Below are 23,981 nucleotides of genomic sequence, written 5' to 3'. Positions count from 1 at the left end.
GAAGTGGAAACATTGACACTTTTATGCAGCATCAAAATAACCAGTTGGATATTTTTCTTCAGAAACCTCTTGCTTCTGTGAAGAAAAAAATGGCCCAATTTTCAAAAGTGGTGGCAACCAAAATCCCACATTTGGCCACTAAAACGGACACTGGATACTTGAAAGGGCTATTTGGGGAAACTCTAAGTGTCAATCCTCATTTTGGAGTTCTGGACAACCCATGTGTGAAATCGGCCATGTCCGTTTAGGAGGTGACATTTCTTTCAGTCTAGTTAATATTTTGAAGGGGTAACTTTAATCCTTTTAATAGTGTCCAAAAGCCACATTGGGAGAGTCCTGTGCATGTCAGTGGTGATAGAGTAGCACGGTTGCCAGAGATGCCCAGTCTTTGGGTATGTGCTTATCCAGCTTTTTACTTCTGCCAGTGCACATGGGGCCTACAGTGTGCCAATGCAAGTTTGGCCTGTATTAATACCAAGGTGTTAGAGCAGGATGGGGCTGGGAGTTAGGACTCCTGGGTTCTCTTCCAGTTGTGGGAGAGAAGTGGAGTCTAGTGGTTAGGAGTCAGGACTCCTAGTTTCCATCTCCTCTTCTGCGCAGGCAGTAGAGTCTAGGGGGCTGGGAGGCAAGACTACTGGATTCTATTCCCAATTCTGAGAGAAGCCTGTTTTCTAGTGATTAGAACAGGTGGGACTAAAATGAAAGCTCCTGCCATTGCTTCCCAACTCTGCCGTAGTTTCACTTTGCAGTGTTGTTGTAGCTATGTTGGTCCCAGGATATTAGAGGGACAAGGTGAGTGAGGTGATATCTCTTTCACCAACAGAGGCTGGTTCAATAAAAAATAAGTTTTTGAGCTTGGTCCAGATCTGGTCCAGAAGAGCTCTCTCTATCTCAAAAGCTTGTCTCTTACACAAAAATAAGTTGATCCAGTAAATGCTATCACTTCACCCACCCTGACTCTCTATAGCTTCATTTTGTGATCTTGGTCTAGTCAATTGTGTGTGCAAGTTTTGAGGGGGAACTATATGGCTATTAAAGCAACTACTTCCAAAGTGTATTTGTAGTTTTCTGCAAGGCTTTCAGTGCAGGTTTGGGGTGCACCAATGGCAGTTTCACAGGTGCTGGCAGAGGGATTATTTCCATCTGCCATTATAGGCTATGACATGGGCCAACACGGATTTCTGTTGTCCCACCAATACAGGTTTAGTGAATACCAATGGTGTCTGGTCACACATCTACACAGGATTCCTTGCTTTGGATGATGCACCTTTTGACAATGCAACTATGCCATGTTTTCCTGCCATTGAGCGTGTGGTGTTTGCCGACAGATTAGTGCCATGAGTCCATATGGTGGATTTTTATCCCATGGCAATATTGGGACTTTCTATCTGCTAATGTGAGCCTGGCTGACACCAGTGTGTTTTTTGGTCATTAAAGTGGCTTGTTAGGGCATCCACCGACACTGGCTTGGCATGAGCCAATATCGCCAACATCGCCATAGCACAAGCATGAAACGTGCCAAAATGGGTGCCTCGCAGCTTTGATATAAGGCCATGTTGGATTAGTGGGCACCTTATTGGCGTTTTTAGGAGTGTGCGTACAGGGTTTGGGGCGGGGGGTTGCCCCATTGGCTTTGACAGAGCCACTGAACCACAAACAGCCCCATTTTATAAAATGGCAGCTGTACCTTTGTGCCTTGCAGGGTGAATTTGACACACGTTTATATTTGTTGGAAAAGACTGACATGGGGTGTGGGGAGGAGCTAGTAACCCCCAAAATGTGGTGGCTACTCACTCATTGACCTGGAAACCACGCAGTGGTTAAAAAATATCCGTTCGGGCAGGGAAAGGGCGGGAAAATAACCCCCTCTGGCGAGTAAATCCGTCTCTGCGCATGTGCCGTTCTTCCACCCGCTTCCCCCTCCCCTCACCGAGGAGCGTTCCGGCCCCGCCCCTGCTCCCTCCCGCTCGCACCCGCCAACAACAGCGGCGCGGGGCAGCTTCACCCTTCAGCCTCCCCAAGCGTCTCGCGCCGCCCGCCCTGCCCAAAGCCCTGTTTGAGGGGAGGGCGGGGAAGGAGAGTGAGACGTACCATTGTAGAGAGAGGGGGAAAGGACTAGGAGGTGAGGTGGTGCAAAATCCATCTAGCTCTTGAGGCATGAAGACAAAATTCGCTACAAAATATGTTAACTAGAAGCTGGTATCCCAAAATGCACCAAAAACGGTCTCAGCTTGTTTACACAAAACAGCCCCCTTCTGCGGAAATGGTTTGGTCCGAAAGTCCCTCCCCTGCTTCTCTGCACAGCCACTGGCAGGGGGGCGGGGCACTATGACGTGGCAGAGTGAGCAGCCGCAGCACCGCCTTTCCTGCCAAGCCCGGGCAGAACCGCGTGCTGCTGCTGAGATAGGGCCCAGGCCCCATGTCACCATGGCACCTCCCCCCACCCCTGGCTGCCCGACCTGCTGCTGCCAGCCCCACATCAATGGGGCACCCATGATGCACCCGCTGCCTAACCCATATCACCAGTGCACCCACGTGCCCCCTGCCTGACCCACATCATCAGGGCACCCACCTGCTCGAGCCATGTCAACAGGGCACCCATGCACCCACCCGCCCGCCTGCTGCCCAACCCATTTCAACAGGGGAGCCACGCATCCACTCCTGATCCACGTGAAAATGGCACTGACACATCCGCTCCCTGACCTGCATCGAAATAGCATCCAGTTTCCCCATAAAGCCATGTCAGAAATGGTACCCACTGCAACATTTTTCAAAGTGGTACCCAAGGCTTCCCCCACAAAAAAGCCAAGTCAAACTGGCACCCACATGCCACCTCCACCCCATCTCAAAATGATACCAATGAGATTCCAATAACAACTGTCAAAAAGACACCCAACATCCCAACTCTCAACCCCTATCAAAATGGCACCCACATTGTCCTCTCAATCCACATCAAAACAGCACCTCTAGAATCCCAACAACAGCCATGTCAAAATGGTGCTCATCTGCATGTTAGGGGCAATACATCAGCAACCATCTTATTTTGACTCTACCCTGCCTCCTACACTGATGGGAGATGCTGCTGCTGGAAGGGGCCAGCTTTGAACTTGTGATACCTGGTGATTTTAGACTCCATTTCCCAGGATGCTAAAGATATCCCTGTTTGTACGGGTCTCACCCCCCCACCCCACCCAAATAACCATGCCATAAAATAACTCCCCATGGATTCAACTACTCCCACTGCTAACTGCAAATCTTACCAGCTGGTTTGAGGGTTCAATACTGTTATCTTTGGATTATTTCGTTAATTTGGATTTAACTTAATGGCTTCTACATTTCATAGCTTCTGTAGGCTGAGTTTATTGCATACACCAGGGACTCCCTGCATCCCTCCATTTTCCCCCTGCCAGCAGCAATAGGTACATCCCCATTCCCACTTACCCCCATGCCAAGGTCCCCAAAGTTACCATGTGGCAGGGGTTCTGTATGCTCTCATCTCTCTATAGCAGGGTCCCCCAATCTCCCACTGCAATTGCAGGGGCTCTCCCTGCACCTGATACCCCTCTGTGCCAGGAGTTGTGTGCCCCCTTCCCCCAAACTAGATTTGCCTCACCAGGTTCTGTACACTCTCACTTCCCCTTCCTCCCCGCCCCCCATACCAGAGGTTGTGTGCATGCCCCCACTTTCCCTATTATTGGTCTATGAGAAGCTATTTAGGGTGTCAAATGTTAAATTCTGGTGGTAGGACACACAAATGAGCCAGGGGTATTATAATGGTGGAAGGGGTTAATGGCTTCTATCAACCAGTTCTTTAGTCTATAGGCAATTGTAGAGTTGCTTGAAGCAGCAGCTGTGCTAAACAGCTGGCAAAGACTCCATGTGTCAATCTGTCCCTCCTCCCATTTTCCCCAAAAATGAACAGGTTGCTGGCCCTCACCACCTCAAACATTCCCACAAAAGTTGGAAACGACTGCATGCAGTGTTCAAAAGTTATCACATAGCATTTGTGTATTTGTCTGTACGTATGTAATCAGAGTCCTTCACCCAGTTAAAAAGCAATCACGTTAAAAGAATTGCAACTTCTCCCATAATATGGAGTACAAATAAAAATAAAAAAATTGGAGAATTACAAATTTTTAGGATTCATGCTGGTTTAATGTTAAATACAGGATTTTGGGGAAATGCTTGTTTCTTATGTTCAGATGAACCCCCAAAAGCTAGTTTGAACTCTTGATGACCAAATGGCTCATGTTTTCTGAGATGGCCCTGGTTTTGAGGGTCCAGCTTGGCATCTCTGCTCATGACAGTGAAAATTTGTCCTGACTTCAACAGAACTCCCCTGGTTACCTAAACTCAAAACCACATGTTGCTGAATTTGGTTCACATAGCATTGCCTCTCAGCTCCATCTCTCTCACTGTCTCCCAGCTGTTCAGCACAACAGCTGCAAGATGTAGCAGGACTGCAGTGGTGGCTCCCAGGTCAATGTTTATTTGGGGTGAAGAGAAAACAGGATGATAGAGGATGCCAATATTCAAAGCACGAAATAAAGGTCTGAGTTGGTGTCAGAGGAGCGAGTGTGCACCTGTAGGATGGGGGAGACATGGTTTAAATGCATTTAGGTTAAGATTTTCAAATCTATGGGATTTGCCTGTTAAAGTCCCATTATTTTTTTAAATGGGAACCAGGTGTCCAAATCCTGAGTGCACCTGAAAATCTCAGCCTAACCTAAATGGTGTTGGTAGTAGAAAACAGATAGTGGACATGGTTGACACAGCAGTAAATAGATCAATGTTGGTTAACATCCTGATCCTCAATTTTGTACAATTGCATGTATACTAGTGAGCAGGAGTTTTAAAAATACCTGGACAGATATTGTATCTCAGATAGGAGATCAAGCCCTAACTTATTTCACAGAAAGGGCAACTGAAAATTGCAATGCATTAAAGATGGGATTTTCAAAGGAGCCTAATGCAGCATGGCATCTAACTCCCTTAAATCTCCTGTGAAAATCCCAACTACAGCCACTATTGACCTGGGCTGAATTCAGACCAGTGGATTACAGTTGAGAAAGCTCCATTTCCCCCAGTTCTACCACTGCCCTTTTGTACAAAAAAACACCCAACTTTTACACATCCATTCAATCTAGTTTTATTATCTATCCTGTTTTTAGTATAGCCTTTCCTGGACATAACTTCAGAGTCTTTGTAATGCAGATCGGAGATGGGGCAAATCTTTTAATTTTCAGGCCCCAAATTCTCTCTTACAGTTGATGCTGGTGGAGAGAAAGATACATTTTCCTTTCCTTTAAGGCTCATCTCAAATCATCCCTGTAAAGATAAAGGTTCACAGATACAGAATGCAGCACACAGTTGTGTCTTGGAAACCCAGCTGGTGCACTGAAACTAACTCCTCCCAGCTGAGGACAGCATAGCTCCTAGTGCCTCAGTGCAGGCAATCTTTCAGCTCACATTGAAAAATTACTATCTGGTTACTATAGCCCACCGCCTAAAGTTTACAGAGCAGGTTGTTTTTAAACCCTATTTCTGTCCCCAGACTCCAGTCCCCTTCTGCCTCTTTGAGTATCTGACCCCACAAAATTCAGAAGGTGCTAACGGACAGCCAAACCTATCCAAGAGCACTCTGAGTGAAGAAAAGCCAAGTTTAATCTGCGATGACACAAAATCTCACTGCCCATAGCTTGTGGCAGCAAGAGGAACGGTCATCGTGGCCACTCTCCCTTAAATGAACAGCTCTGAGAGCAAGAGGACTCCCTAGAAAGAACACCCGTGAATTTCCCCAAATAGCAAACTTTTACTAAGCAGTTACCTCGGTAAAGTTCTGCAGTGGGGAGTGCCCATTCATATGTGCAGAAACATATGGCTTTCTGAAAGCACCTGCAGCTTCCGGCACTGAAAGATTGCCTGGCAATGTCTGGAAGATCAGTTCAGAGACTGTTTGTCACTGAATGAGTTCTGAATGAGGAACACATGATGCACCCTATGCCAGACATTTATTAACTATTGGAAAACTATGTCTACCATAGTACCCCTTTTTTGTCCCACACCTTCCTCAATGGTGACATTGGCTGGGGGTACCAATTTGGGACCACGCTAAAAACTGGATGGATACAAACTTCCTGCAGCACTTACATCCGTGATTCCTATAAGGGATCCAGGGTGAGGAGGGAGAAGCGAAACCAGCCAATCTTGTCTTCAGAGTTCTTGCCCCTACAGAAGCAGAGAGGAATTATTTCCAGGCCATGACCTTATTTATTAAAAGAGCATGCTACCAGCTAAAGGGAAAACTCATTTCCTTGTATCTCTGTTCCTTCTTCATTTGCACAGAAACCAGACCCATGTTTCTGAAGAGGTCCCCTGGATCTGCTACTTATGCCCCTCACTCTCTGGGACTTTACATATGGTTGCATTGGAAACCATTAGAACATCAGTTCCCCTCACTCCCCAAATCAGACTTCAGCTACAGGTGTTTGTTTCATTAGTCTGCTCAGGGCATGTGTGTAATCAAGGTAAATCAGGTGAAACACGGACTGAATATGCAGTTCATCACAGCAGACCCCTCCTAGTCCTAAAAGTGGCAATGTGGTTGCCCCTCCCACACACAAACCACCACGAATCTGAGACCTCAAGTGTTTGAGAATTTTAGCTGCTTCCTTACCCAACTTCCTCACATTGCAACATGGACTCCCTGGCTTCCCAACTTCACCTGAAAGAAAGGCAGAACAAGAACCAATGGCTGGAAGTTAAAGCCAGGCACATTCAAATTAGAAATAAAGCCCACGTTTCTAACAGTGAGGGTGAATGAACAAACTCCCAAAGGACGGTGGATGCTCCATTCCTTGCTGTCTTCCAATCCAGACTGAATTCCCTGGCCAGTATTAAACTGGAGATCAGACTAGGCAATCTAATGGTTCCTTCTGGTGTACAAAGATCTGGCTTTTCAATATGGCCATACAAGCAGCTGCTAAGGGCACAGCAGTTACAGACAAGGAAATAGCACAGTGAAGTTACCTGGAGACGCTGTGAGGCGAGAGCTAGTGCAGGGAACTATTTTAAAGGAACATGCGGGGAGAACGGCTGAGTTTTAGAAAGGGGAAGGAGTCAAGGAGTCATAGTGGGGGTTACTAGGTTATGTTCTATGCCCTGTACAATGCAGGAAGTCAGACTAGATGGCTATAATGGTCTTAAACCTCCTGGCCTTAAACCTTAACTCCATGTACTATGGGAAATGCCCAGATTTCACTGCAGGCCTGAAATGGAAGCCACACAGGGAGTTAATGCCTCTCTCCTTCCTCGGTGTAGTGGGTCTGCTGAGGGCACATGTGGCATCAGGGTGGATCAGATGAAAGATCGACTGAACATACAGTTCATCATGGCAGACCCCACCCATGCCCTCAAACCCAGCTGCAACATCACCAATGGCAAAAAGAGGGGTCTCATGGGTCTGAGAAGAAGCTTTTTGTAGGCTGTGTCTCCCCTTCACACCCATCCTCAAGATAGCTCCCATGCATCCAATTATGGGCTGTCTCATACAGTAGTGCACTTCCCCCAATACTAAATGTCTGTCCAAGGGGCACTCATTGTGCCACAAGAACGAGGACCTTATCCCCAATATTTCCGGAGTCTGAGACATAGGAACATAGGTCTCGCCATAGAAAGTGAAGGATTAAAAAGTGCCTCAAGCACAGGGACAGTTGTGTGGTGACGGTTCTGGACTGGGACATCTGGGCTCAGTTCTCAGCTCTGCCACAGACTCCCTGGGTGACTTCAAACAAATCCTTTTAAATCTCAGATTTGGGTACCTAACTCCAGTGGGCTCCTTTGAAAATTTCAGTCTTCAGCTCTCTGTACCTCAGTTTCCCATCTGCAATGCTGATACTTCCTCTTTTCCATCCTTTATAACCTAAGTAGACAAAGCCAACAAAAATCTTTGGGACAGGGATGATCTCTAATAAAGTGTCTGTACAAACCCTAGCACAGGCTACAGTGTAATACAACTAATAAAACAGTGGATGGACCCATCAAGTCAAGCATCCTGCCTCTAGCAACACATCCCTGGCTACTTCCTAAGAGACCAGAACAAGCCTTGAAAGCACAGGAGCTGATTCTCTTTATCTCAGCTCAGGTAGGCCATAAAACCACTCAGTCCCTTTTCTTCAAGGCCTTACTCAGTTGGAGGCCCTTACCCTACAGTCCGTGGGGCTCAGGTCCAGGATGCTTCATTACAGACCATTTTCAAGATTCAGTTACAGTACTTAATTTTTCCACTTCAGCCCCGATCATTTCACGGGGGTGGGGAGTCAGTCTTCATCCTCAGCCTCTCCATAATCTGAAATGGGCAAAGAAACATTCATAAGAGCGTGACCAACACAGCCTCTTCCTCTCTCCTACTGTAGCAGCTACACCAGAGATCAGAGTTGCCACTGGACGCATCTATATCTGATTCCCAGCACACCACAGCCCAGTTCTATGGGAGCATATCTAGGCAGAAAGAGATAACCCTATACATAGAGGGGAAAACAGCAGGAGTAAAAGGAAGTCACTTCTGGGGTGGAGGGAGGCAGTGAGCACAAAGTGCAAGAGGAAAAGGGAGGGGAATATTTTAGAAGACAACTAGGTAAGCTCCCTCCTGATGCTTACAAAAGATCACATGGCCCTTTTAACATCCACAGTGAGCACGCAGGATCTCAAATTTTGTTAAGGCCTCAAGCAAAAGACCGAACAGCTTCAGACAGAAAGCATTAATTTATCTGCAGTGGCAGGAGGAAGAGATGAACCAGTCCTGGATAATGAGGATTTTAAATCTGAAGGCCTCAAGACATGTGAAGCCACAAGTCACTCCTACACTCCACTGCCACAGCTGAACTTGGATTAGTCAACACAGCAGGTAATAGATACTTTGTTCAAGTCAGAGTTGAAAAACATCTGCTACATTACAAAGGCCAAAGCTGAATTTTTGACACACCTCAGCCTGCACTATTTGGGGGAAGGGAAATAGATCAGGGCAGGATTAGGCCTCCCAGCCCACCTAACAGGAATACCCTGGAGTCCTCTCTCCAGGTTGGAAATTTTAGGTCTTGCTAAAGCACTTGGAGAGGTAGTCAAATAGAACCCAGGAGTCCTAACTCCCAGTCCCCCTTCTCTACAACTAGAAGTGATTCCCCTTGCTCTAACCATTAGTCCACACGCCCCCAGAGTTGGGAATAGAATCCAGGAGTCCTAACTCCTAGCCCCTTATTCTAACCCATTATAGTTGCCCCTAGATTTTGACAGTTTTGCTGTTATGTAGTGTTTAACCCCCTGGGCAGGGATTATTCTCCATTTCTCTGTAAAAAGCCAATCTCTTACCAGCTCACTGAGTCTCATATCTGGAACGTGGCATTTCTCCAAAGCAACTGTTTCCTCCCAGCTCATCAATTCCATTTTCAGCCTAAAATGAAGAGATATCAACAGTGGTTTAGGATACACAGATCAAAACATGGCAATCAGACCACATCCAACCCTGCCATAGCTATGTCAGAAAATTGATTTTTAAAAGTTACAGTAGAGACAGGATTGTAAAAGCCTCCACGGCAGGATGTTCCCACCTTTAGGATTAAGCAGCAGCAAGTCACCAATAATGCAGAAGCTACACCCACTAAAATTAATACTGTAATAAGGGTTTGTCCTTCTCTAGTTCCTTTCTTCCAATAATCTCCAACAAAAGCTTTCAGAGGAGTCTAAGGGAATTAGGCACCTTACTTATCCCCTTCGGCTCCTCTGACAATCCCAGCCCAAGTGCTTTACAAATATTAAGTCTCATCCACCCTGTGAAGTCAATATCATCCCCACTGTATAGCTGGGGAAACTAAGGCATAGAGTGGCAAATCACTTGCCTAAGGTCACACAGCGAGAGGCAGAGCCATGAACAGAACCAAATGAAGGTCAATCTCAATTCGCCTGTCTCTAATAAGTAAGCCCCACCTCTTCCCAGCACCAGAAACAGAGCTCCCATTATCAACTATCTGAGCACCTCACAATTTCTTCCTGGTGATGTAGTGCATTGCTATTATCCACATTTTACAGATGGGGAACTGAGGCAGAGGGCCAGTTTTTTAAATGTCTGTGGGCACCTAAAGAGGCAGATTAAAATCAGTAGGGGTTAGGCACCTAGGCACTTCTGAACATCTCACTATGCATGGGGGGAGGGATAGCTCAGTGGTTTGAGCATTGGCCTGCTAAACCCAGGGTTGTGAGTTCAATCGTTGAGGGGGCCATTTGGAGATTAGTCCTGCTTTTGAGCAGGGGATTGGACTAGATCTGCTGAGGTCCCTTCCAACCCTAAGAATCTATGATCTGCATCTTTAGGTGCCCAAGTACCTATAGAAATCTGGCCCAGAGAGACTAAAACTTGCACAAGGTCACACAAGAATTTTGTGGGGGAGCAGGATATTAAGCCTATGTCTCAAATCCCAGGCTAGCACCCTAATTGCTGGTGCATTCTTCCTCTCAGCCAAAAGGCTTTACACTTCCAGTCCCAGCTCTTCCTGATTTACTTTGGGATTTTTAAAACTAGACTGAACAAAGTGATAGAAAGCAGACTGTAGGGAACAATCTTGTACTAACCCCAAGACGACAGGCCTGTTAGGCCACATATTCTACCTAGCTCTAACCTTCTGTGTTAGAATAATCCTTAACTGAACCCATTACTGCCCTGAATCAGCCTCCAGACTTTATCCCACTGCCTCACTTGCAGATCCAACCCCCAGAGCAGGGCAGAGAACCTTTCTGTTAAAGCCCGGCTGCTTGCAGCCTATGGCGTGTGCATTCTGTATCTGAAACCCTTTGAGGCTTCAGATACTGGGCTCTTGGATATCTTTCTAACCTGCATAAATGTTGTTGGCTCTCTTTATCGTTGTAGGTGCTACAGATCAGGTAAAAGTTGCAGTCTGGGATCACTCACAGGTTATGAAGTACCCAACCACTAGTAGCTAATAAGGAATCAAAAACAACAATATTTGATAATTTGCTCTTTTTCTAGGAACTCTCATCTAAAGATTTGAGTGTTTTATAATCATGAATGAATCAAGCATCACATGCTTCCTATGAAGTATTATTCACATTGTACAGGTGAGGAAACTGAGGTTCAGAGGGGAAAGGGCAAAGTGGCTTGCTCAAAGTCACCCCTGGGATAGCATCAGAACCAACAGTCAGGAGTCCTGGTTCCCAGCCCACCAGCCATTAGACCCCAGTACCCTCCCAAGGCTGAGGTAGAACCCAGGAGTCTTAACTCCCTGCTTACCCACTCCCATCATGAAACTGCTTTTTTAAAAAGGGGTCTGGATGGCACGTGGGGTTCGGCAAAGCAGGTGGACGTTTTACCACTGGAGTCAGATTGGGCTCAAGACAGCCTCTGAAATCCACCCTGTGTTTCAAAGCCAGCAGAGCTCGCTCAACTTTCTTCTCTTGTAAATAAGCTTCCATTTATTTAATTCAGTGGTGCAGCATGCAGTTTCATCCACAAATTACAAAGTGGGGAGAATAGCCAGACCAAAACTGAGGCCTGGAGTCACCTTCAACTCCCAAACTCTCCCTCAGCACATGGGCCACACACAGCGTGGGCAATTTCACCATTACCAGCAGCAGCATTTTTGAACACTAAGTCAAACCCACTTCCAGCTCACTCAACACCCCTGAAGAGACTCCTTGAACACACAGCAGAAGGCACCTTGCTAACCCAGCCTCCCTCCGCAGCAAGGACATTCTTTGCTCAACCTTCAGCTCACTCACCACATGGTTTTTCCTCTTAAAAACAGATTTGTACATAAAAACATCTGCTGCTGTTTATGATGGTTTGCCTATGGCAGGAGGAGTGGATCTCAGGGCTTTGCTCTCTACTCACAGCTCTGGAAGGGAATCTGCTGCAGTAAAGGGCAGAATTAAGCATCAGAACTCCTGCCTCAGCTTCCGAGCTCTGCAGCACACTCCCTGGCTGCCCTGAAACAAGCCATCAAATCATACAGGGGCAGGGAGAAGAGAAATAGATGGATAAACTCATTCTACAGCATGTGTGACTTCATGCAGACCTGAAGAGGAACACCGTAGACACACACAGTAATTTACTAAAACACAGGAACAAATCATGCATCTGTTTCACCCAGGGACTGCAAAGTCAATGGGGATTTCAGGGGTGTCACTGAAGATCACACAGCACCAGTTTTAACAAATCACTTTCCCACTAATGCCCTGCCTTTGGCCCTACGTGAAGGGGTGGCCTATGGATTCTGAATTCAACAGCCCTAAGGCCAAATTCAATCCGCGGGAAAACCTTTCTCCACCACACACAGTTTAACTACATTTATTCCAATCCTAAAACATGGGTGGATGGCGAAGGATTCAAACCGAGCTACAGATCTTGCAACTTACCAAGCACACTGGTTTGAGAGCACAGTGATGATGAAAGAGAGAAAGATGAGAGGAAGTGGTAGGTGGGACAGAGAAGAGAGCAGCTTTGCAATTGGCTGAGAGTATAAACCTGTCAGTCTCTCATTTCCTTGAATTAAAAAGGCAAGATGCCAAACATTCATCCTTTGAGGCTTCAAACCATGTGGCTACAGACCTTTACAGAGCTGGTTTTAGGGAAAATGTGTGACAGATATCGGTGACATTCTGTGAAATCTCTCAAAAAGATTTTTAAGTCTGTATTAGAGAATGCAAACTTGGGCCAACATTTTAAAAGCTAGGCTGGAGTTCTTAGAGGAACTGTCCAGAAATCCTGATTGCAGGGTCTAAATGAAGCTGATATTCAAAAGTGCTGAATAACCCTACTCAGCATTTCTGAAAGTCACTTATTTAGGAGGCTAAATCAGGGTGTAGGAATAAAAATTTAAGCTCCTGGTTTTGAAAAATTTAGCCCTGGAATTTTGGGGTCATTTTGATCCCCAAACCTTTACAAATAATGTAATATCAATAAAAAAATTTCACATTTATATAGTATTCGGGATTTTTCTCATTCTGAAGTCCCAAGACTGGACAATACAGAAGGATACTGGCAACAGAGAGCCAAATTTCAAAAGTAGCTAGGCACCTAACTCCCATAGGGTTAGGCACCTAATTTGCTTAAATGCCTTTGGCAACCCTAATATATACACAGATTCAGAGTCAACAAAAGCTGTGGGAGGGATCTGCAATATAGGACATCGATAACATTTGCGGGTAATATAAATGTGGGAAATCTTGGCAAAATCTTCCAAGGAAAATAATAAAATCCCTTGTGTACAATGTTTCCTACCAGACTGCTCTCTCAATTACACTGACGTAATCCCATTATCTTCAGTGAAGTTGCTCCAGGTTTAAACTGGTGTATTTCACAATAGAATTTTCCTTTCTGTCTGTAGTACAAAGGTAGGTATCATTGTTGCCATGTTATGGATGGAGAAACAGACACAGAAAGAGATGAAGGCCCAGATCCTCAAAGGTATCGAGGCATATAACTCCCACTGAAAATTAAACACCTAAATATCTGTGAGATCTGGGCCCAGGTAACTTGTCTGAGTCACTGGCGAAGATGAGAATAAAACCCAGGTGGTGTGATTCCTGTTCCCTTTATAACCACCCACTCACCTACCTCCTGGAGCCCAGTATAACACTCAGGGATCCTGACTTCCATGTCCTCCTTTTCTGACCACTAAATTAGATTCTCCTCCCAAAACTGGGAATAAAACCTTGGAGTCTAGACTTTCAACCCCACTCCCTCACATACTTTGCAGTGAAGCCAGAGACAAAGAATTGATTTCGCTTCTCTGCAATGGCACCTCGATTGTTCAGTGGCCCCACTGATTGTTTGGCAGGCTTCCTGGTTTGCATGTACCTAAAATTTATTTTGCTGTTAGTTTTTGAGTCTTTGTGCAATTAGAGCAGACACAAGGGGCTGTGGGTGCTGCAGAATCTGTAACCATACAGTGAATTTTTACTACAGGCCATGAGCTGTGACAGTGATTTTCAGAGTGACTTCAGGGCATTATGTGCCCAACTCCCGCTGACTGCACAATGAGAGTTAGGCAACTAACTTCCTTATACCCCTTTGAATATCCCAGACTTAATATACAGAGATTTCTGTCTTGTCCCCATGTATCCTCATTTTCCTTGCACAACTCTAACCTTAACCCGCCAGATGATTAGCCCAAGGTTCTGAAATCTGACATTTTTCAGTAGTACATATAGAAGCTGAGGTGGCAGCTGTGCGATCTTCCCTCAGTCACCACTCCCTGGATATGTGCTTCTACCCTGCCCTGGAGGGACTCTTGCTGTATATGACAGAGGATTCTTTTCTGCACACTCCTGGACCTCTCTGTAGTAATGGAGCACAAGGATGCAAATATATTTCCAGTGATGTTGACATTTGTGTGTTGGGGATACGTCCTCTAGGAACCACACAAAGATCTCCAATCCATTTCTTAAGGCCACCATGAAGCCATCACAAGGCACAGTTCTTCTTCGAGTGATTGCTCACATCCATTCCAGTTAGGTGTGCGCGCCGCACGTGCACGCTCGTCGGAAACTTTTTACCCTAGCAACTCCAGTGGGCCGGCAGGTCGCCCCCTAGAGTGGCGCCGCCATGGCGCTCGATATATACCCCTGCCGGCCCACCCGCTCCTCAGTTCCTTCTTACCACCGTGTCGGTCGTTGGAACTGTGGAGCGCGGCATTGCTGTCCTCCACGTCCCTAGCTCTCCTTGTTACTACCGTTGTTACTACCGTTGTTAGTTAGTGGTTAAGTATAGTTAGTTAATTAGTTTGTAGTGTAAATAATTTTGTACATAGTTGTTAGCCGGTCTGGGCTGTAGCCCTTCCCGGCACCCGGCACCGGGCTCATGCCTGGTTCGCCGGGCTTTAAGCAATGTGCGGCCTGTAAAAAGCCTATGCCAACCAGCGACCCTCACGACGCGTGTCTAAAGTGCCTGGGGGAATCGCACAGGTCGGACAAGTGCCGCATTTGCAAGGCTTTTAAGCCCAGAACAAAGAAGGAGAGAGACCAGAGACTCAGGACTCTCCTAATGGAAGCGGCACTTGACCCAGCAGCTTCGCAGGCCGTGATCTCTACGCCGGCACCGGATCGCACTGGCACCGGAAAGACTCCCCGGCACCGACCTTCCCCGGCACCGGGTGCAGAAACAAGACCATCAAAGTCTGCAACTCCAGCCAGGCAGACTCGAATGGAGCGCCCGGCATCGACATCTGCCGTGGCACTACCGGCACCGTCGACTCCGGGCCCGGTGGGTCCGTCGAGTCCGGTACCGCCGAGCTCCCCCATAAGATCTGGGGTTGAGCTATTGGTCCCATCCACTCTAGAGACCTTCGCCTCGGCACGGGACCTCATTGCCCTGACTGAGTCAACTCAGCCGCCACCCCCAGTACCTCCGGTGCGGGTAGCATCTAGGGGCAAGCCCATGATGACGGCGCCGTCTCGGGACTCACGCTCGCGATCGAGGTCCTGACGCCACGGTCGCTCGAGATCCCGCCGCCGCTCGCAGTCCCGGCACCGCTCCCCTCGGCGGTACCGGTCGCACTCGCGGCACCGATCGACCTCCAGACGGTCACGGTCTGACTCCAGCCGTCGATACCGGCACCGTGACTCTAGGAGCCAGTCTCGCCGTCATTCAGTGCACCGGTCGACCTCCCGGCACCGAGCTGGTGGCAGGTCCCGGTCCCGGTCGACCTCCCGGCACCACGTCGGTGGCAGGTCCCGGTCCTGATCCCGGCACCGAAGCAGCGGCCGGTACCGGTCCAGATCCCGGCACCGAGACAGAACTCGGTCCCGATCCCGGCGCCGGTATGACTCCCGGTACCGATCCCCGGCACCGAGAAGATCTTCGGTGCCGGACCGCGGAGACTTTTATCAGCCGCGGTCGGCCCCGCCATGGCTTTCCAGACAGCCGTCGGTGTCATCACAAGCGGACAGCGTATATGCGCTGGGCACCGACAGACAAGCGGCTTTATTCCAGGACCCTCCGCAACAGGACCAGGGTCCGCAGCAGTGGGGGTTTTGGACACCCTGGGCGTACCATCAAGCCCAGGGCCCCCAACAGCTTCCTGCTAGGCCTGCAACGGCGGAGCACAGGGTGCCAGAGGCGTCGTTGTCTCGCCCCCCTCCCTCCCCTGATGGAGAGGAAGGATCGAAGCAGCAAGACCCTGGTCTTGCTCCTGAGCCAGAGGCGAGGGCTGAGGTGTGTCCATTACAGCTATTCCCCTATTCCATTTTGTTTCCCCAGACTCCATTTTGTTTTCTGTTCTCCTGTGGCCGCCCTTCCCTGGCTGTTAAGTTGTTTACCAGGGCTACTGCCCTTCTCAAAGGGAGGGCCCCTTAAGTTGTTTAACAAGAGCCATTGCCCTTCTCAAAGGGATGGCCACTTGTGCTGCATGCTAAGTGGGACCACTGCCCTTTTCAAAGGGTTAGTCCTGTTATCACCTCGTTGAACCTGGGCTTGGTGTAGGGTAGGCAATGTCCAGAGCTGCAAGGCCTATTGTGGTTTTAAGATCCTGGGCATGAGTCATAGTCTCATGTGCTCTTGAGTCACCTATTGCACAGGACTATGTCCAGGCATGTCTCTGGGCTTACCTTCAGTTTTTCCCCTGTGCCCCCTCCCCTGTGACAGAGGGAGCCTATCAGGATTACTGGTGGGAAACTGCCCAAGATTGCCTTTAAAACCAGACATTTTTGAAACACACCTCAGAAAGGTTCCTGCATTGCTGCCTGGTCTGATCAGCCAGGGGTTCTGGGGGGTCCTTTCTCCGCTCTTGTTTTATTTTTGAGCGTACCCCCGTTTTTGAAAACCCCCCCCACGAAGAACGAATTGCTACCTGAGAGATCTCCTGATTATTGAGACTGTACCGAACCCTCCTTGCCTCTTCTGATGTTGCTGCTGCTTCTGCCTTTGCTGCTGCCTTGGGGACTGGTAAGAATCCCTCTGTAAAACTTTCTATACTTTTATTTTATTATTTTAGCTGCTGGCTCTGTTTCCCCAGCACACAGACTCAAGCTAAACCTTGGTCTGTGTCTTAAAACCTCTCTTAAACTACAGGGCTCTTTGCCACTGCTAAGCTCTGCTCCTGTGGGCTTTGCCTTGGGGCTCTCTGCTTTCAGCTGTATCCACCGCTGTAGCCACCATCCCTTGGCTTCCTTGGGAGCTGGGTCCTGGATACATACCACTCTGCCCTCTGTAACCTCCCCATAGCATAAGGTGCACCATAGGTCTTGTTTTTTTTTAATTTAATAAGTCATAGTTTGTTAAGATTGTAGAGCTTGTAAGTTTCTGTGATATTTGTTGTGTTGCCTAATTGTTGGTTAAGATAAGTTTAGAAAATCATTGCCTGGTTGTATTCTGTAGCTGCTTGTCATTTTATATAAGTTTGATTAAGTTAGGGGATAGATAAGGTTTTTACTATTTGAATTTGTCTTCCCACTGCCCCAATCCCCCCCCCGCCGAGCTCCCCAGTCACTCATTGCAGTCTCTCTGCTGTTTAAACTTGCAGCCTGTCTGCTCTCTGTGTCTCCCTGAGTTTAAATCTCCCTCTGTAGCGCCTCTATCTTTGGTTTCTGCTCCACCACGTGCTCCTCTTCCCCCATCCCCTAACCTCATTCATCTACCACTGCCTTTCTCTCTCTCTCTCTCTCTCTCTCTCTCTTTTAATCCCTTCCCCCACGTGTTCACCCCGCTCCTACTGCTGCCAAACCTCAATTGTATTACTGAAGTCTAGCATAAAACCCCTTGGTTACCCTTTTTCTCTCTCACACACCTCACATTTTATATTTACACCACTGTGACACATTTTTACCTAGAGTTGTTGGTTATTTAACACATTTTACCCATAACTGTTAGTTGGTTATATGCTGCTGTGACACACCCTTTACCTAGAAATTGTTAGCTACCTGTTACATTTATACTTCAGTGTTAGTTGGTTACCAACTGTATTGTACCCCACTCTATTGTACCCCACTATTGAAACCCCCTTTACTATACTAAAAGAACTCCCTCCCCAATTGCCTACCTTAACAAACCCCATACCCCTCACTATTAAATTTTCCCTGTTTTTGCATTTTCTTAATAAAGTTTATTTTGCACCCCACCTGTGTGGTAATTGCTCCCCAAGATCCCATATACCTGCAGGCAGGGACATGGCATCACCAACAGGATCTTGGGGTAACAATTACTGCCCTCCCTGTCCCTGGAAAGAGGCCAAGACCTCTAGGACAGAGGAAGATCAGACCAACCACCTACAATACCACTTGCTGCAAAGTAAACAGCAGCCTAAGGCCCTAGAATGGGTCTGTACTATTGGCAAAGGCCAGAGCTCCAGGGTGTATACCACCCACCTGGGGCTCACTAATGTGGGGTGCCTCTTAACCTGCCACCCCACATTCAGGGCCAGCCCTGCTGATTCCAGCCTCCGGCCAGTCTGCACTAAGGCAGGAGAGCCAGCCGCAGATTCAGATCCCACCCGCCTCTGGAGAGAGGTGGGAAGGGTTGTGAAAGCCTGCGGGGGGGCTCCATCTAAGCTCGCCCCTGAACCTCGAATTTTGCAGGGGTCCCCCACCCACCAGATATTAACAGAACTGGTGCAGAAGCTGGATGAAATTCGAAAGCCCAAGAAACTGTGGCATGACATATATAAGCCCCAAAAGGTAGCCACAGTTACCTATGAGATCCTGGCTCAGGCCCTTGATAAACTAACTGTTTTCCATGGGGCCCTAATGACCTCAGCCAAGGAGGCCACTAGCCAGGCTAGCCAGGAGGGACCACCGCTGACCTCTAGCCTGCCCAGTCCCAATAAATCCCCTGAAAAACCACCCCCATATACCCACCCAGAGGCCTCATCTCCCCTCAAGAAAACCCCACTATACCCAGCCCTACCTTCAGCCCCTCTAGAGGCCCAAGCCCATGAACCTGCACCCACTGTCACCTCTGGTGAAGCCCTGCCGGTATCCATCAGTCGTATAAAGATTGATAACCAGGGCAATACCACACAGGTGACAGAACTCCGACCTCGCTCCAAAGCAGAGATGAAGGAGTTCATCTCGCACACCGCTAGGGGGGCCAATGAGCCACCACTACTGTGGCTAGGCCGCCTGGCTCTGGAAAACGGACAAGAGTTAGTGGATAGAGAAGAGGGCATAGTATTAGCCAGGACCAGTAGCTGGTCCAGGGGTCTCTCAGGGAGCCTGCTAATATCTAACACTGCATGGCCCCTGACCGCCCCAGCACTGGCCTTCCTCCATTTACAGCACTCCCTTCAAGGGATCCAAGTCTCCAGAGGAAGCGTCAAGGACATCTCTTCCCTCAGATGTGCCATCGCAGGGGGGTCCATCATGCTGTGGTCCCCTACCCAACACCCTCTGGGGCTTACTCAGGCTCAGATTAACCAGGTCAATGCCTTCAGACACGTTATTGACCCCACCGAGATACCCATAGACGAAGCTGCCATTGACTTAGCCATGGATAGCAGTACCACCCCTGACACTGGGGCAGTTCTGTGGCTAAGGGGGTATGCTAGGCGCCCCATTGGGCGACTCTATGAAGCCCTCGAGAAAATAAGATGGCCCTCAGCCCAAGCTCTACCCATCAGTCCACCCCCACCACACGCCAGTCCACACCCCCCACATGCCAGTTCACAACCCAGGCCCCAGTACTCACAGCATTCATTTACAGAACGCAACATTTTTGGGTTCTTATTGTACAAGGGCCTCACTAAGGAGGTTGTACGTAAGCTCAGTAGTGAGCAGCAAAGAACCTTGGCCATAGCTCTGGGATGGGAAGAGCGCTCAGAACCCTCCCAGCCAAAAAACGGGTAATGGCCGGGTGCTTGGTGGCGGCCAGCACCCGGCAAGGGGACCCCCGCCCCTATTATCCGCTAGTTTTTGACAAGGGTCTCGTCATCCCCTTTTTGCTGGACACGGGGGCACAGGTGTCCATTGTTCCTCCTCACGTCCCTCACACCCCCACAGGACACACCATTTATGTGCAAGGCCTCAACAGCACAGAACCCCGTGCAGAAGTAAAGGTACACGCATCCATAGGCCACACACCAGTAACATTTCGGGCCCTAGTGGGACCCATGCCACTCCTTGGGGTTCAGGAGCTACGGCGTTTTAAACTGGCCGAAGCCGTGCTTGATGCACTACCAGTCACCCTATCGGGTGCCAGTGCCCCCCATGAACCTGAACTTCTCAACCCCACACCCTGGAAATACAGACCCATACCCACAGCCCCAGAAGGTCAACCACACATTGCCCAGCTCATTGAAACATTGCTTAATGATAACAAGATTCGGCGTGTGTCAGCGAGCAAATACTTGTCCAGTGCATGGGGAATCCCAAAACCACACAAAACCAATGAGTACAGGATGGTTATAGATTATCGCGCCGCTAACAAACACATACGATCAGTAGCATTCGCCGCCAAATGGGATATCCCCACTATAGAACGCATCCTACTGGACAACACTAACCAATGGGCCTGTACAATAGACCTAAAAGATATGTTTTATCAGATCCCCCTCTATGACCCCAAGGGATTGTTAAACTTCGCTTACCAGGGAGCCCAGTACCAATGGCAAGCGTGTCCCCAAGGGTACAAAAACTCACCTGCCTGTGCCAGTGAGGCCCTAACCCGCACATTAGAGAAGGTACCATCCCTCCCCAACATTCATGTTGTCTATTACGTGGACGACATTCTTATAACTGGCACCATACCAACTGAAGTACAAAAGGTCACTGAACAGGTTCAGGCCGCTTTATCCACCGATGGGTGGAACCTCAGTTTGCCTAAAAGTGTCCTCACTGCTACTTCTACCTTTCAGTTTTTAGGTTTTACTGTAGAAAAGGGACAGCTACGCCACTTAACTTACCACCCACTCACGAATTCTTTCCCCTTGGGGGTAGCTCCCCCCAGACGTGAAGTGCAGCATGTGTTAGGTGTAATTAACTATCACAGACAGTTTCTCCCTGCTGCTTTGTTGCCACAACTATCTGTTTTGCAGCAATATGCCAGGAACATTAAAACTCCTTGGACACCAGAGGCCGAGCAGGCGGTGTCTTCCCTGGCTGCCTGGTTGGGCTCTGGGCCCACCTTGGCTCGATGGAATCCCACCAACCCTATTGAGATTACCCTCACTGTGTCCTCAGACCATGTGGCCGTAACTGTGTCCCAAGAGGACCTCCCTGTCCACAATCAGGCCCGGAAGTTGTCAGGACCCGAATATCGTGATGGGCCTGTGGGCATTGCCATGCTTGCTGTCCAGTGTGCTCTCCCATGGGGTAAATCTGCCACAGGCACCCTAAAGGGGCCTCATGTGGAGCTTCTCCCATACCTCACCTTCACCCCGGCCCCCCCAGTTCCAGGGAGCCCCTGCTCCCTGGGAGCGACTCATTTACCAGGCCCAGGAGGTATTTGGACATTGGGCCCTCAAGTCCTCCTCCACTGCAGCTCCCACTGAGCCGGGGGCTATTGCCCAACTGAGTGCCTATGCCCCTTGGATTGTATCTGATGGGGGCACATCGCCTTCTCCCCGAGCAGGAATACTGTGTGCTACCTGTAACACCCTCAAAATTAAACCCTTAGATTTTTCCAGCTCAGCTCAGAAGGCCGAAGCAGAAGGCGTCCTACTGGCAGCCTCTCACATTGTGGCAGCCCACCCGAAAACACGCGTGGTCCTGGGAGTGGACTCAAGCTACTGCGTGTCCATCCTGATGGGAGAAGGACGGCCCACCACTCATGAAGAAATATGGGCACAGATTACTCAACTGGCAGCACAGTCCAAGCTGCCATGGTTTGTTACTCATTGTCCTTAACACAGGTCTGACAGTAACCCTCTTCATTCCAGCCTGGATCTACAACTCCGAGAATATAAGTGTAACATATCCCAGGTTAACATTATCTCTTGCAGTGATCCCTTCATCACCTGGCTTCATAAAGAGTGGGGGCACCTGCCTGCCCGTGCCCTACATCAGCTGTTGACTGACCGAGGGAGTCGAACATCGAGCGTGTCTAGGCAGCAGTGCACCCAAGCTGTTCAAGGGTGTCTGAGCTGCCAACAGGCACGAGTCACTAACAAGCCTGTCTATGCTCATGGTGCTTATAGCCCTGAGCACTTTAGCCCAGGTAAAACCTGGCAGATGGACCTCATTGGCCCCCTCCCGGGGGCCAAACAGTATCCAAAGGGGCTTGTAATAGTTGACCTAGGGTCTCGTCAGTTAATGTGTTCTCCCCTCAGGCGATCTACTGCACCAGCTGTTTCTGTAGCCCTTCTCCAGGTAATTGCTGCCTGGGGGGCACCCGAAGAGATCCAGACCGATGGAGGGCCACCGTTCACCAGTAAAGCTATAGACCAGACGGTGTCCCAGTGGGGGGTGCGTCTTCACACCCACCTGCCATATCACCCCCAAAGCAACGGAGTCGTGGAGAGATGGATCGGAATGCTGAAGACCCAGATTCGGGCCATACTTAGCACCCCTGATTACAAGGGGTGGGACCGGGTCCTGCCTCAAGCCCTCATTTCCCTTAATACAGCATACAGCCAATGGCCAGAAATTGCTCCTAAACCACGGGAACCTTGGAAACCTGCCTATAGTATTTCTCAGCCAGTGTGGGTCTCTATTCCCAATGCCCAGGGAACCTGCACTCCACTAGCAGCCACCATCATCACACCTGGCCAGTTCCCTAACACCTATCATATTCAAATAGATGGACGGGGCAAGCCTGACCTGGTCCACCACAACTGGCTTAGTGTTCGGTCATAACAGGCCCTAAGAGGGGCCACCTTTCTTTTATGTCTCCGTAGGAATCAGTCGCCATGATTGCCACCCCGCCTCGAGAAAACCCTCTGGTTGCCTGATTGAGAGCCTACGCCCTACAGGAGGTCCTCATCGGGAACCTGTCAGATGTCCCCCCATCACACGATTGCGTTGCCTGTACAAGACCAAAGGCCTCAGAGGGAGGGTCCCCCCTTCCTCTGGGAGTTCCTCCCCCTCACGAACCTGACTCCACAGCATCCAGCTTCAGCCTGCAACAACACAAACTGGGTTCATCGGCCTCTGTTCACGTGCAACACCACCAGCGACGACCGAAGACCCAACTCATTCGCCCCTGTTGCGGTGACAGGACCACTCCCAGCAGCCCCCTGCATCGTGTTCTTTGGCTTCTCCAATCCCACTCCGTTGGGGCAGTATCCCAATTGCACTCAATGGTTCATAGGACCTCGGCCTAACTCAAACCCCAAGAAAGGAAGCTCAAGATACCGCACTGAGTTCACCAGGTTTATTAATCATCTTTCAACAAGTACAGTGTTTAACCCCACCCAATACTTATCCACAGCTCAGACCCATGTAGAACTGAGACAGGTCAGAGCCGCCCACCTACTATGGATGGAGGTCGATATACCACCTGGCCAGAAATCCCCCCAGCGAAGCTCCATCCATGACCAGTTTTTACCCTCTTCCCCAGGACAAGTGTGGCTCTGTGGGAACAACATTGCCCGGACTGCTCTACCCGCATTCCCAAAGGGGGTATGTGCCATCGGGCAACTCGTCATAAAGGGAGGAGGGCTCTTTCACCACCGTCGCCCCTTCTTCTCCTCACCACGCAAACGACGAACAGCCACCGCATGGGAGCGACTCAAGTCAGCCACCGAGATGGTCATAGGAGGGTACATACAGTTTAACCCCCTCTCATACAGTTTAACTTTACAGCAAATCCGTGGACTGTCGCTTGGTCTGGAGGCCCTCACCAACATCACAGCAGAAGGACTTCGTCGAACCAGCGACGCCCTCACTATCCTAGCCAACTACGCCGAGCAGAACCGTCTTCTGATCCAGACCATCCTACAGAAGGACTTTTGTGTCGCCTTGGAGGACCTCGATCCTCGCTTTAAAGGACAATGTTGCCTGCGCCTTCAGCCTGGGTGGAACAATGTCTCAGCCGTGGCTGACCA

The 23,981-nt window shown here is 49.1% G+C and overlaps 1 long non-coding RNA gene and 3 other non-coding genes across 5 annotated transcripts; all 4 read right to left on the bottom strand.

Annotated features, from left to right (window-relative positions):
- Positions 1 to 5,133: 5,133 nt before the first annotated feature.
- LOC127032889 (uncharacterized) lies at positions 5,134 to 8,126 on the bottom strand. Of its 2 annotated transcripts, none has more exons than XR_007768931.1 (4): positions 7,821 to 8,126; positions 6,677 to 6,724; positions 6,151 to 6,228; positions 5,134 to 5,328 (listed from the first exon to the last, which is right to left on the bottom strand). It is a non-coding gene; the product is annotated as an uncharacterized LOC127032889 (long non-coding RNA). The 2 variants fall into 2 exon arrangements; XR_007768932.1 differs by having other exon boundaries at positions 7,870 to 8,126.
- Positions 5,579 to 5,726, bottom strand: LOC127033429 (small nucleolar RNA SNORA79). Its single transcript, XR_007769109.1, has one exon. It is a non-coding gene; the product is annotated as a small nucleolar RNA SNORA79 (small nucleolar RNA).
- LOC127033438 (small nucleolar RNA SNORD126) lies at positions 6,499 to 6,576 on the bottom strand. Its single transcript, XR_007769118.1, has one exon. It is a non-coding gene; the product is annotated as a small nucleolar RNA SNORD126 (small nucleolar RNA).
- On the bottom strand, positions 7,323 to 7,400 carry LOC127033442 (small nucleolar RNA SNORD126). The gene has a single exon (XR_007769122.1). It is a non-coding gene; the product is annotated as a small nucleolar RNA SNORD126 (small nucleolar RNA).
- Positions 8,127 to 23,981: the final 15,855 nt, after the last annotated feature.

This window comes from Gopherus flavomarginatus, chromosome 12 (assembly GCF_025201925.1).
Source record: "Gopherus flavomarginatus isolate rGopFla2 chromosome 12, rGopFla2.mat.asm, whole genome shotgun sequence".
In the NCBI taxonomy this organism is placed as follows: domain Eukaryota; kingdom Metazoa; phylum Chordata; order Testudines; family Testudinidae; genus Gopherus; species Gopherus flavomarginatus.
The sequence above is the reverse complement of the archived record's forward strand: the minus strand, read 5'-3'. Positions and strand labels throughout refer to the sequence as shown.